Here is a 13,341-nt window from a genome sequence, read left to right on the forward strand (position 1 = left end):
CGACGTTTGGCTTGTTTTCGGGTTTTAGAACATTTGCCTGTACCTAATGAGGTGTCTTGAGGATGGGACCCAGATCCAGACACAGAATTCCCTTAGGCGTCACATGCACACACACAGACTGAAGGTCCTTTTGCATTGGGCCTGTGGTGCGACTGCACTTCTGCGGCCACCCGGGCGTGGGGTCGGGTGTGGGATCTTCCTCCTGGGTGTGGTGTTGGTCCTCATGAGGTTTGGGTTTTGGAGCATTTGGGTTTGGGATTTTCAGGTTAGGGATGCTCAACCTGTATTTACATGGATTTTTTTTTAAGGTAAATTAGCACCAAGTGACTCCATGTGCTTCGGCCAGTGATGGATTGTGTCACTGTTGGGCTCTTTCTGCTCTATTCTGCTACAAAGTCGGAGAAAGCTTATGTCAAGGAGAAGCCCCCTGCTGGGCGCAGTGGCACATGCCTGTAATCCCTGTGGCTTGGGAGGCTGAGGTAGGAGGATCGCGGGTTCAAAGCCAGCCTCAGCAATGGCGAGGCTGCTAAGCAACTCAGTGAGACCCTGTCTCTAAATAAAATATAAAATTGGGCTGGGGATGTGGCTCAGTGGTCGAGTGCCCCTGAGTTCAATCCCTGGTACCAAAAAAAAAAAAAGGAAAAAAAATAGAAGCCCCTGCCCTAACAGCAGACACGTGATGGGGCAAGACATAAGCTCGTATTTGGCAAAGCCATGGAGCGAGGGGAATGTTCGTTGCCTAACTTGGAAACAGGGGTTTTGCAGGTGGACTTGGTTAAAGATCTTGAGGTGAAAACATCATGGATGTAGGGTGATCGCCAACTCCAGTGACTGCTGTCCTCCCACAAAGGGGAAAGGACACAGAGGACAGGGCCATGTGCACCCAGAGGCAGGTGCCATGGTTGGAAGCAGCTGGTCCCCTCGAAGCGCGTGTTGAACTGAGCGGTCACGGCGGCCGTGTTGGAGGGGCCAGTGAGAGGGGTCGATGCCGTTCTCGGGGGACCAGGTTAGTTCAAGCAGCAGTGAGCGAACCCTGCCCTCGCAGGACTGTTTTAGTCCCACGTGAGTGGGCTGTTACAGAGCAAGGCCCTGCCCGTGTTCTGCCTCTTTTGCCTGCGCCCAGTTGCTGCTCTCACGTGCCCCACCATGGACGCCATGGGCCATGTCACAACGCAGCACAAGGCCCTGGACAGTGACCGCACCCCATCTTGGGCTTCCCGGCCTCCAGAACATGAACCAACCTCTTTCTGTTATGATTTTCCTCGTCTCACTGGGTGGACTGAGACACAGGGGTTGGAGCAGTGTGCCCACAAGCCAAAGAACCCCGAGGATGGCTCAGCCACAGGAGCCAGGCGACGCTTACACTGACTCCCCCTCAGAGCCTCTGACGGCCCTGCCTACACAGACGCCCAGGCCGGTCGCCTTGTTCTGACAGCCTGGGAGGCGGACACATGGTTTCTAAGCTCATCGCTGATGGAGAAGGAGGGACCGCGAGTCACCGTCGGGCCACCATTTTATGTGCTCTGCAAAGCACACAGAGCTGTGAGGGTGGGTGCAGGTCTGGATGATGGCTCGAGGCCCAGGGTTCGCTCAGCGGTCATCACCTCACGATGCCACATCATCGGGACTCTGGGTGGCTCCTGGGCACTGGCCCTACCCGGGCCCACCATCCTGAGGGGGAGGAGCTATGGTCAGTGCCTGAGTGACTTGGGCTGGACTCGTGAACTGGGCCTGTGACCTGGGGCCGGCTCCACACCGCCGACCACTCCCTCCGTGTTCCCTGGGAGTGGTGACGGGCTGAGCAGGGCTGAGAAGGGCGGCTGGTCCCTTTGTGCCATCCACGTGCCCCTCACTTCTCTCAGGAGTGGCATACCTTGCGTTTCACTCATGTCTGTCTTAGGGTCCTTTCCTCGAGACACTGGAGTTCAGCCCTTCCAGGTTCCAGGAACCATTCTTTGCAGGACTACGAGGCAAAAGAGTGGCACTTAGCGACATGGCAAAGGGCCACTCCCAGCCACAGGTCATGTCTGCCCAGAATCCTGGGATGGATTAGTCACGCCTGCCCCGAGCCTGGGAGGAGAGGATCTGTAAAGCTCAGAGGGTGTCCGCCTGTGAGTTTGTAGAAGAGACTCTGCCACGGTTGGAATACAAGGTCTAAGTGGATGCGGAAATATTTTGGAACCTCTCACGGGGAAAGAAACTCTCACAGTTTTCAAGGAACTCTGCTCTAGCCACGTTGCCTTACAGAGAGTCGCCCCTTGGTATGTGTTGGGGATTAGTTCCAGGACCCCCTGCAGGCATCAATTGTACCTCAAGTTCCTCCTGCAAAGTGACCCACGAGTTCAGCATTTACACAGAAACCGCACCCAGCCTGCTGTAGACTTTAAATCATCTTGCCATGATTTATAACACCAGGACAATACAAATGCTATGCAAATAGTCGCTGCACTGCATTGTTTAGGTTATAATGACAAGAAAAATATATAAACGTCCAGGACACATGCAATTTAAAAAATATATATATTTTCATTTGAAGATTGGCTGGGTTTGAGGATGTGGAGATGGAGGCCTTACTGTGTAACATGAGAACCCCAATAGCATAAAGAAAGGAACAGGGTCATTCTTTGCATATTAAAGTTTTAAATTTTTCCACAAGGCAGCAAATATCATCAACATGATCTAAAGGTCAACAACAAACCAGGGAAAAAATACAGGCAAGATTTCCAATAGATAAAGGTTGTATTTCCTTCAAGTGTAAAGAACTCTGGTGAAACAATAAAAAAGGGTCCAAGAACCATTGAGAAAGTGGGCAAGGGACAGGGTGAGATAATTCTAAAACAAAATTGAAAATGACTTTTAAAGACAGGAAAACATGCTCAAATCTCAGTTACGAGAGAAAAGCAATAGAGAATAGTAGAAAGTAAGTTTCACCTCTCAGATCAAGTTCAAAAACGTTGAAAGTACCTTATCCTAGTGAGGGTGTGGGAAAACTCTCATACATTGTGGTAAAAATCCATGTGTCTCTTTGGAAGACGTTTGTAAGCAAGCAGACTTAATGTCACGAGGTGTTAGCTCATCTGTCCAGGACAGGATCCTTGGTCACCCCAACTGGATACATCCTCAAAGACCAGCCAGCTGTGGTACCTCTGCACAGCCACACTGTCACCAACAGGACAAGCTCTGCACCCACAGAGCAGTGCAGCCGAGTCTCCCGGCCGCTGCTGCCTACAGACTGCCCGACGGGAAACCAAGCTCAGCCTGACTTACAGAGTGCGACCTGCCATTTGTGCAGCTTTCTGGGGGAAACAAAATACAGCGTCAGGCAGCAGATCAGTGGTTGCCATGGGCTGGGAGAGGGAGGAGTGGCTCGAAAGAGAGAGAAAGGGGTTGGGGGAGATAGAGAAGGAAGGAAGAAGGAAGGAAGAAGGAATTACAGGGGTGTAACAGCGACTGGTTCCGGGACCCTCTGCTGACACCCCAGTCTACAGCTGTCCAGTCCCTTATATAAAACAGGGTAGCATTTGTCTAGAGCCTGCGCGATCCTCCCGCAGGTCTCGGATCCTCTTTGGAAGACTCCTGTACCTAGTGCAAGGTCAGTACTGGCCTGTTCTTGTTACACTGTATTGCATAGGAAAAGACCCTGTGTGTGTTTGATACAGGGTTTTTGTTCTGAATATTTTCTACCCACAGTTGGCTGAATCCAAGGATGTGTGTCGTGGAAGGGCAGCTGCCGGTTAGGTGTGGAAAATGTATTCTGTGCCCAAATTGCACACTCACCAGATGGAGTCCAGATTTTAAATAATTAGAATGTGATAATGCACCGTGACAAGCTGGGCCTGTATAGAGGGACCATCAGGAAGTATCTGTTTCCATTTGGGAATAAAGTCTCACGTCCCCACGAAGCCACACGTCAGTCCCAGGTAACCAGGAAGGCTGAGGAGCTATGCACCGCCAGGCTCCCCACTCCCGGCCAAGCACGCCTACCCTGCTCAGGCTGAAGAGCAAGACGCACGTGTGCAACCAGAGGGGCTGGTGGGTGGGCCTGGACCCCTGAAAGGTGCAGACCCCTCGGCTGTGTGCAGACGCCAGGAACGTGCCCATGCCACAGCAGGGTCTCCCCACAGCCAGGGCGCCAGCTCAGTGAGAACCAGGCGCACCGGCCACACAGGTGGGACCCACGGACAGGAAACAGCGCTGCAGGTGACTCCAGGGACTGGGGAGCACGTCCTGCTGTCCTGGGGTGAACCAGACCCTGCGCCTTGCATTTCCTCTGTGGCTCAATCACCACTTTGTAGTTCTGTGAATGTGTGTGTGTGCGTGTGTGCGTGTGTGAGTGAGTGTGTGCGTGTGCGCGTGCTCGCTGCCGTCTTGTTGATTATTGTCTCCTAACACCTAACCCTGTGCCTGTCACAAACAGGCTCAATCAATGTCAGCAGGATGAGGAACACCTGAATATATTGACTTAATAGAGCTGAAATTCTCACTGGGGACAATTCTGCCCCCTGAGAATACACTTGGCAGAGAGTGGCCAGCTTTGGTTGCTACTGGTATCCACTGGATGGAGCCGGATGCTGCAAAACACCCACAGTGACCAGGATACCTTCCTCCCACCAGGAAAAGCCCAGCCCACATGTCACCAGGTCCATGCCGACCCTTGGGGACACTCTGGATGAGATTCAGCAGGTGCCATCAGAGTCTTTCCTACGTCCAGAGCAGCAGCAGCTACAGAGAGCAGCTGTGCCCTCTGGGCAGGAGGAAGCCCCTGAAGCCAGCAAGGGCTGGACCCTGGGTAATGCACGAACCAGGGCCATAGAACCAGACCCACACGGTCTCCCGCACAGCCCTGTCCCAGAAGTGTCCACACACCAAGTCGTGACCTGTCCCAAGGCCCCTACCGAGTGCTGCTCTTCACCACGTGTGGCTCTGGCCATCAGGGCCAGGTGTCGGGAGCTGACATGGAACCACACAGCGTTTCCTTCTCTAAGACAGCGAACAGGTGCCCCCTCCTGGAAGCCCAGGCATGTGCTGTCCCTACCCCACCCCCTGGGTCCCACTGGGATGATGGTGGTGGAGGGAGGCAGGAAGGGGGGTAGTTTCCCTCCCTCCTCCACCGTCTTCTACCCCATTCAACCTTCCGGAACCTTCCGTCCAGGCCATCCCTTGTGACATCACTTTCCCGCCCCCTCCCCTGGAGGGAACTGCTCCTGGGACCTCGTTCTCTCACTCACCCTTCCCCGTGCTTGCACTTCTGCATGTGCTGGGACCGGCGGGCCACAGCCCTAAGGCCAGCACCGTGTGGGACGCCAGAGGCAGGAGGGTCTGTCAAGGGGACCGCGGGTGAGGGCACCCAGGGCCAAGAGACCAGGCACGCCGAGGGCTGACCTCGGCAGCACTCTCAGAGCCCCGCAGGCTGTCCCAGGGCGTGCCGACCCGCGCTGCCGTCCCACCTGCCACAGCCCTGCCTCCCACACGACTGTCACACACACTGTGCACGCCTCACATGCACTAGTGCCTACACTCTTACACAGCACACACACCCCTGGTAGAGGCAAACACACTCACACAGGTACACAGACACGCAGCCACGTGTACACCCACACATGCTGCACACGGACACAGGCACAGACAGGCACACACGCTTACAGACACACTGTTGCACACAGAAACTGCGACACACACACACAGACCTGCACTCAGACACAGGATAACACACATATCACACTCACACACACACACACTCATGCACACACACTACAGAAGAGAAAACTCACTCGGGAAACACCAGTCGGAGATAATAACTGTTAGGCTTAGCAAGGCCGAGGGGACACTGCCACTTTCCCAGGTATTTTTAGGCATGAAGGATGGCTCCTGGCTTCTGGGAATGGTGTTTGGCAGACCTCTGCTCCCTGACCCTTCAGTCCAGCGGCCTCTGAATGGCACTGCTCACCCAGGCTGCCACTCCCTTCCCAGGACACCGAGGATCAGCCCAGGGTATGATGTCCTGCCCCTCACCCCAGCTCAGGACCCAGAGAGAAGCCGTCCCAGCCGCCATCTTCCCTGGGAGCAGCCATCGTCCTCCTGTCCCTCTCTGTCCACTCGTGATTCCTTCCATTCCACCGCTGTCCATCCTAAGAGAGCCCCTCTGAGTAACCTTTTGTCCTCTCAGTTCCTCTCCTCTGGTTCCCAAGGGTCCTGCACATGTGACCAAGGCAGCCATGCACACCACTACAGTCCCTTGATGCTGGGTTTGGATGTCAGGCATCCCCCAAAAACTCCTGTGTTGGGCTGTGGCTGTGGCTCAGTGGTAGAGCGCTCACCTCGCATGTGGAAGGCACTGGGTTCGATCCTCAGCACCACAGAAAAGTCAAATAAAGGTGTTGTGTCCACCTACAACTAAAAAAAAAATTAACAAAAAAACCCTCCCGTGTTGATGAAGGAATGTTCACAGGTGAAATGGTTCAGTCAGGAGAGCCGTAAGCCAATGAGTGGGTTAACCCACTTGACCGACTAATATTGTAGAAGGACTAACGGGTGGCGACTGTTGACAGGAGAGGCGTGGCTGGAGGAAATTCGTCACTGGGGTGGAACTCAGGAGTTCATATTTTGTCCCTGACACTTGCCGGTTCTCTCTGCCTCCTGACGGTCATGAGATGAGGGCTGTCCCCCACCAGGCCCTTCCGCCATGACGGTCCGCCTCACCTCGGGCCCAGAGCAAGTCAGTCACAGGCTGACCCTCTGAAAGTGTGTGCCCAGAACAAACCTTCCCTCTCCTGAGTTTTGTCAGGCATTCTGTTCTTAGCAACGGGAAGCTGGCTAACACAGAAAGTGGTGCTAGGAAGTTGGGTTGTTCTGTAACTAACCTGACCACGTGCTTCAGAAGCTTTTGGAACTGGTTTGTAGGAGGAGTTTGGAAAAGCTTTAAAAAATTAAATATTGTAAGCAGATATTAAATCTGCTTTTAATAAGAAATCAATCCTTTTTAATTTAAAATATTAAAATATTGCAAGCAGAGCTTAATGGGCAATTCTGATGGGAAAAGCGGTGCTGATAGGAATGTAGATAGTAAAGACCGTGCTCATGAGGACTCTGTTGGGAATTGCACTAATGGCCATTCATGTCACACTTTGGCAAAGAACCTGTCTACATTGTATCCTAGTCCTGAGATTCTGCGAAGCTGGATTTAAAGGTGATGGACTAACTAATCTGGTGGAAGAAATTTCAAGGCAGCACAGAATTGAGGCAGTGGCATGGGTGATGGCAGCTCTTAGACAGATTCACTGGGATAACTGGGAGCATAAGGTAGACAGGAAAGATTCAGAAAACTTGCAGCTTGGCTAGAGAAGCACATGTAAAATGGGGGCCAAGAAAGTGGTATTGAAGAGATTATCACCATTAAAGAGAAACCAAGTACTCTGCCCAGAGACCATTCGAAGACACCCTGGGGGAATGTCAAGAATCGCCAGATCACACCCATGGCAGACTCTGGGATGTAAAAACAAAACCTCTCTGGGAGAGTCCTTGGGGACAGAGTGCTGGCACAGGGTGGCCTGCAGAGCTGCCTTCCGGGATTCTCCCACCAAACGCCCTGGATGTCAGACTTGGAGTTCTGCGACCCAGTGTTTTCCCGGCTGGGCTTTGGTCTTGATTTGGTCCCAACCCTTCTTTCTATGCCCCAATTCCTCTCTCAGAACGAGAACACCTACTCTGTGCCACTGGGTGTGGTATACATAACTCGCTTTTGATTTCTAGACTCATAGACGAGAGTTTGCCTTGAGTATCTAGGGAGACTTTGAACTTGGACTTTGGGCAAGGCTGGGACTGTTAGGACAATGGGGATTCCTGGTGACACACTGAATGAAAGCATTTTGCCTTGTGATGTGGATATAAGCTTTGAGGGCCGGAGTGAATGTTCTATTTGGATGTGAGGTGTCCCCCAACATCCTATGCTAATGAAGGACTGTTCAGAGGTGACATGGTTCCGTTAGAACTGTAGCCTAGTCAGTGGATGAATCCAGTTGATAAGTTAATAATGTGGGTGAGCTCGCTGGGTGGTAACTGTAGTCAGGGGGGGAATGGCTGGAGGGTGTGCATTTGGGGTTCATATCTGCCCCCAGCACTCTGCCGGTTCTCTCTGCCTCCTGACGGTCATGAGCTGAGCAGCTGTCCCCCACCAGGGCCTTCCTTCACGACGGTCTGCCTCACCTCGGGCCCAGAGCAGTGAGTCAGTCATTCACAGAGCGACCCTCTGAAACTGGGGGTCCAACAGAACTCTCCCTCCCCCGAGTCGTTCTTGTCAGGCCTTTTGGTCACAGAATGAAAGCTAAGACACTCAGTTTGTCTTCCCTGGATCGTACTGACCCCAGGTAAGATAGTAACATGGGCACTCCCCACCCACAGCCCTGCCCTGGGGACCCTGAGCTGCTCACTCCCAAACCCCTGTGGTCAGCCCCTTCTTTTCATGAGCGCTCCCTGTACAGATCTGAGCTCAGGGGTCCCAGGACTGAGGACCCCTCCTCCAAGTGGAGCAATGGAGCCCACCCCAAGCCTCTGATTAGATTTTAATTGGAGCAAGGACTGACCACAAAGAAGCAGTCACCAGGCCAAACCCATCCGCCTCACTTCAGCAGACCCCAGAAGACCCCTGTCCCCAGCGCCAGGGCAGCTCCAGGGGCTCACGCTGGAAACTGAAAGGGAGTGACTCTCCGGGGTCCCCTCTCTGGGCAGGGGAGTCGGACCTGGCCGTGGTTTGAGTGTGTCCCCCAAAAGTTCATGTGTTGGGAACTTAATCCCCAAAGTCATACCCTGTCATCCTTAAAGGAAAGGAGGACAGTAAAACACTGTCCCCAAAATGCCCCTTTCCACTCCCTGGAACTGAGTCAAGTTCAGAGACCAATGGGCCAAGGGCTGGGCTGGGGCTCAGGGGCACAGCCCTCGCCTAGTCCACGTGAGGCACTGGGTCCGATCCTCAGCACCAAAAGTAAATAAATAAATAAACGAACAAATAAATCAAGGTCCATCCACAACTAATAATTTTTTTTTTAAAAAGAGTGGGCCAATGTCCTTCGAGATAGTATGTGTCCGGACCTCCTGAAGGACACTGGCTCTGTCTGTCTTTTGTGTATTGCACACAGGGCCCACCAGTGTCACCTGTAGGCACTGCTTTCTTGCACACATGCCAGGGCAGCTGCTCCCTAGAGGCAGGTCATCCAACAACAAGAAACGGAGCACACCAGTGACAGCACGGCTTCTGCCCTGATTTGTAAAGGCCGGTCCCTGTGGTGACTGCCGCACATCAAAGCCCCATGGAGCGGGGAGTGCTCATCTCGGTGGCCACCCTTATTTTCTGGTGACACACGGAGGCACCATGTGAAATGGGGTGCACCTGCCCCACCCGTTTCCACCGCACCTTCTGGTGAAGCACTTGTGGAGCCTGTCACCACGGAACACCAGTCCAGTCCCCTGCCACCAGACCCTCCCCAGGAAGCATTACTCGATAAACCTAGCATCTGCATCCCATCTCGGGGGGGGGGGGGGAGGGCTGTGGATGTCACACACACAGGCTGAGGGCATTTGGAGGTGGGACCTATAGGCTGGCGGAGGTCGTGAGGGCAGAGCCCCCATGAGGGGAGAAGAGAGGTGGGCTAGCACTTTTGCTTTGCCTCACCAGGTGATGCCCCACCATGTTGCACACCTCCCTCGGCAAGAAGGTCCTCACCAGAGGCTGAGGACATGCCGCGCCAAGCTCTCAGCCATGTCAGGCTCCGGACCGTGGGCCAAAAACATTCTGTTGTTCACAAATGATCTGGTCTCAGGTATTTTATCATAGAAACTGAAAATGGACAAAGACAGATATCAAGCTCTCTGGGATGGCTCCGGGAGCTGTCTGTCCAGGAAGGTTGGATCTGCAGATGCAAGGGGCCTGAGGGATGGCCGCACTCTGCCTTGAACTTGGCATGGCACCTGGTCAGCTGCTCTGGGAAGGTTTTGCTATTGAAACTTTGTTTCTTTTTGTTGTTGTTTCTCTTTTCTTCTCCTTCTCCCTTCCTCTCTTTTTCTTTCCAATTCTCCCTTCCTTCTCTCTCTGCCCCTCTCCCTCCCTCCCGGCCCTGCCCTCTGGTCCATTTCCAGGCAGCCTGGAGCTTCAGCCCAGCCATTCTATCCCCAGCTCCCTGGTTGCCTAGAAGTGTTTAATGATACATTTGACTAAAAGAAAATGTGTGCATTTTTTTAAAGAAATGCATTGGATGCCCACTCAGCGGCCCCTTTGAAGGCTGGCGGGGTCGTGACAGTTTGCTATGGAAATGATTTGGTGTCGCAGAGAAATGTGACAGAGGGATGGCAGGAGAGCCACCACAAAAATAGAAGACGCTGTAGCACTCAGGTGCTTTTCACGCAAAACCCGCTCTTCAGAAGCTCCGTCCTTATGGAAATTGTCCTTTTATTCTACTCTTAAGAGGATCAGATGCTCATACTCAGGCCTCTGCCAACTAAGAGGCTCTCGACCCACCCCTAGGTGCAGAATGGCTCATAAAGTTCCAGCCACGCTGCTTAATCAACAGTCATTAGTGAAATAAAAACAGGCAATTAGGAAAAAGCCCGTCTGTCCAGGGAGAAAGAGTTCCAATGGCCACGCAGCAGGCTCTCGGGTTGCGGCTCCTCACATTCTTGTCCTTCATCCTGTTCTCCCTCCACCAGCTGTCTGTCCAGGAAGGTTGGATCTACAGATCCAAGGTTGCATCTGCTTTCCTTGTCAGCGCTAACATCTTTTGTTCCATTTTCTATTTTATCAGGAAAAAAAATCCTTTCATTTTACCATGCCTTTGGGGTTTTTCTGGCAAAATGAAATTGACCGGAAAGGTAATGTTGGTATTTGGTAAATGCATGCAAAGACAGACACACTCCACAGCATGAAATCACCTGAATTTGCAGTCAGCCTACCTTGCTTAAATTATATCTATTATTTTTCCAGAAATATCCTCTGCCATTGAGTGTGTTAAAAAAGTGCACAGGTACTGGGCACAGGGGTGTCTGTCATCCCAGAGACCTGGGAGGCTGAGGAGGGAGGATCAAAAGCTTGAGGCCAGCCTCAGCAATTTAGTGAGACCCTATCTCAAAAAAAAAAAAAGAAAATCAAAATGGCTGTGGCAGTGGCTCAGTGGTTCAACCCCCAGTACCCAAAATTGACAAAAGCACATCAGGGAGATGTGGGCAGAGCAGATGCAGGGTAGGGCTAAGCACAGGGAGCAGAGCTGAGCTCTGTGAGCTCTTAGTGTGGAAGGGCAAATACTCACCTCCAACTCTCTTAGATCTTAGGTGGGTCTTCATTGGGGTCCAGGAGCCAAATTAACACAGGGAAGATTAACAGGAGCAAAGTAGACACATTTTATTAATTTTGCGTGTACATTAGGACCCCACAAGAGAGCGAATATCCAAAGACGTGGCCCAAACCAGAGGCCCTGTCCATTTTAGACAAAGAACAAATTTGCAAAGCAATGGCAGGACTCAGGGATTTCTATGCTAGGAGTTGTGCTTCGTAAGAAGGTGACTAGGAGGTAGGCGGGGAATTAGAGCCAGTGGAAGACAAGGCTTCCTCTAGCGAGTTTGCTGAGCTCCGTTGGGGCGCCAGCCTCAGCCGCCAATGATAAGGACCCCTTCTCTGGTGTGTGGGGTGCCCTCCCCCAAGTCCTCATGACCTGTTACATGTAGCCTGGAAGGTCAACTAGCCTGTCTTGCAATCGCAGTTTGTTCTCAGCTCAAAATGATGAATATACCACGCTGATATGTCTTGGGCCGACACACCCTTGCTCCCTCATTGGCTAGCTCTGTAAGCCTGGGCAAGCAAATGGACTACTCTGTACCCCAGTGGGGAGGCAGCCCCCCAAATGCCCCCGTATTCCCACTTGCCCATAGTCACATCTTTACACAATCCCCTCTCCTTGACCCTGAGGTAGACCTAGTGACTCACTTCTAACCAAGAAGTCAGAGTGCTAGGATGTCACTACTGAGATTAGGTCATACCAAGACTGTGATGTCCATCTTGGGTGCATGGGGAAGCCAGCTGCCAGGCCGCAAGGACAATCAAGATGCTTGTTGAAAAGCTCACATGGCCAAGAGCATCTCCAGCCAGTAGCTCTCTGGGGAGGGAGGCCTACCAAGCACCTCAGGAGTGAGAAGCAAATCTGCCCCACAAGGAGGTGCTGTTCAATGAATGGAAAGACACGGTTATGCAAGATGGCTACCTTCCGGAGATCCGCTCTGCAGTGCTGTGCCTACAGGGCACAAGGCAGCCAGTCCCAGCATCTATGGGTTTTGCATCTGCAGATTCAACCCCTCGTGTTCAAAAATAACTTTTTAAAAATTTCACCTGTACTTAGGACACATATGCTTTTCTTGTCCTGGTGCCTACACCATACAGTGTAACAACTGTGCACCTAGCACCTACATTGTATCTATCAGGTGTTACAAATCATCTCCCCATGCTTTAAAGCCTGCAAGAGGACTGGGTAGGTCCTGTGCAATTGCCACTCCATTTTAAATGAGGGCCTTGACTATCCACGGATTTTGGTATCTGCAGGGGATCCTGGGACCAATCCTCCAAGAGACAGAGGGACACTTGTACAACACTGTGCATTTAAATCTTCATTAAGAGGGGGCATCTCATATGAAGTGTTCTTAGCACTGTTTTTAAAAAGAAAGGAGGGGGAAGGAGGAGGAGGAGGAAGGAAGAGAAGGGGCGAACCTGCCTCCAGGGGAGCCTTGGGAGGAGAATGCAACCCCAGTGAATGACTTCGTGGGAGACCGTGAGCTAGAACCGGCCAGCTACGGTGCCCGCAGCTTGCAGACCCACAGAACCCCAGGAAATTAGGAATGATGCTGTTTTGAGGGTGAATTGTTGCACAGCAGTAAATAATGGACACCCAGTTCCCTGACAGGTAAAGTGGGACGGAGAGTGTGAAAATTGTCAAGCAGACTAAGTGAATTTGCTTTGGCAAAGTGATGAGAGAATTACCTGGCATATAGTAGGCACTCAGTGGGCGCACATACATTGGCTTAAAAAGGTAGCACACATTGAGTGTCTCTCATCTGAAAATCCAAAATCCAAACTGCTCCGAAATCCAAAGCTTTTTGAGTCCCGACATGAAGCTGCAAATGGTAAATTCCACCCCTGACCTCCCACGAAGGGTCACAGCCAAGATGTAGGCAGTGGAAATCCTCCCACACACCCGCCTGCGGGCTGCATGTCCTCTTTATGGCTGAATAATATTCCGTGTACAGATACATCACCGTGTGTCCCTTCGTCTTGGGCGGGTATGGGGTCCTTCCTGGTTCTGGGCTGTCAGG

This window comes from Spermophilus citellus (genome assembly GCF_964194105.1).
Source record: "Spermophilus citellus genome assembly, chromosome: 15".
Lineage (NCBI taxonomy): Eukaryota > Metazoa > Chordata > Mammalia > Rodentia > Sciuridae > Spermophilus > Spermophilus citellus.